At 40.1% G+C, this 1,435-nt stretch overlaps 1 non-coding gene across 1 annotated transcript; it reads right to left on the bottom strand.

Moving 5' to 3' along the window:
- Window positions 1-508: 508 nt before the first annotated feature.
- On the bottom strand, window positions 509-582 carry TRNAT-AGU (transfer RNA threonine (anticodon AGU)). The gene has a single exon. It is a non-coding gene; the product is annotated as a tRNA-Thr (tRNA).
- Window positions 583-1,435: the final 853 nt, after the last annotated feature.

Genomic DNA, 1,435 nt, shown 5'->3' with positions numbered 1-1,435 from the left:
TTCATTGTCCCTCAAAGGTACTTGCTAAATACTTCTACTTATTACCTTGAAATTAGAAAAGCCATTAGCCATTTAATGGTTCATCGTAAAAAAAAAATTGAGTGCCAACTCTATTCCAAGTGTGTTTGAGGTTGAAAAAATAATTAAACGTCTCAGTAATCAGGCAAATCCAAAGGATAGCTGAAAGGGCATGTATTTAAAGCTGTTGAATCTCCATCACTTGATTCAAACAGTTGGATAAAGGGGCAAACCTCTGCTAGGCTAGGCTACCTATCCACTGCTAATATCATGATTCGGACAAATATTCAGTCTTTAAATTACTCTTGGTATGTGTATTGTGACTGCTTCTCCAGATATTACTCGACCTTCTTCTACCTCTGTCCTCTTCCAGAAGTACCCCATTTTTCCCAAGCAAAGCTTAAGTCCTGAGTATTGGAAGATGCATTGGGTGTTAATTCAGGTTGGTTTCTACTCACCCGGAGAAAAGTTTCTCCTGTCATGTAGGAGTAGGCCCCGCTGGGATTTGAACCCAGGATTTCCTGTTTACTAGACAGGCGCTTTAACCAGCTAAGCCACAGAGCCTCACTTGCTGTGATATTTGGTTACATATAATTTGAACACAATTTTACACATCTCTGCTCTAATGAGTCTAGTAACTGGTTTACCAGGTGATTTTTTAAAAAAGTATATATATATATATATATATATATATATATATATATATATTTAAAAAGACACCTGTCTCAGTCAAAACCAAGGAAAAATGTTCTTTTGGAAGAATAAATACAGTGACTAGATTAAGATGACTGTCTCCTCCTGGGAAATTGTTCCAGCGTGGACACCACTAGATTCACTAGACTGTAAACTCTGGCAACAGGGGTCAAAGACTTTTGTCCCAAGAGAAAAAATGAAATGGCTTTGTATTAACCAGCATTTTGTTTAAACCACACCTGCTCACTTCTCTGTTAGTGTGTTGAGGTGTTACTGGTCAAAGATTAGCACATGTCTGACACATGATTGCTGAAAGAACTGTGTTTGTTGCACCTGTCAGATCATCCTCTGGATGGCAGCACTTATTTCTCCACTTCAGGAATGTTAACTTCTGATGGCTTACTACTGGGTTGGTCTCTGTGCACTGTCCTCAAGGGAAAAGAGGCACCTTGCTCAAAGTTATACCTGCCCCTGGGTACAGCTCAAATCCAGCCTCAGCTCAGAACATTACTGAAGGGCCATTTCAGGTTCAGATATCCCAGTGAGATCAGCTGAGGCCTCTGTTACAACAGCAAGTTCAACTTCTGCCTCTTCCTAATCCTACTTCCCTCACCCTCTCATTGCTGTTGATTCTAAGAGTGTTCCCAGTAAAACTCCTGCACACAAATCTCCATCTCAGTGTCTATTTTCCAGGGAACTGACCTATGACCAAAAGCAAGTGACT

Source organism: Kogia breviceps, chromosome 10 (assembly GCF_026419965.1).
Source record: "Kogia breviceps isolate mKogBre1 chromosome 10, mKogBre1 haplotype 1, whole genome shotgun sequence".
In the NCBI taxonomy this organism is placed as follows: domain Eukaryota; kingdom Metazoa; phylum Chordata; class Mammalia; order Artiodactyla; family Physeteridae; genus Kogia; species Kogia breviceps.
The sequence above is the reverse complement of the archived record's forward strand: the minus strand, read 5'-3'. Positions and strand labels throughout refer to the sequence as shown.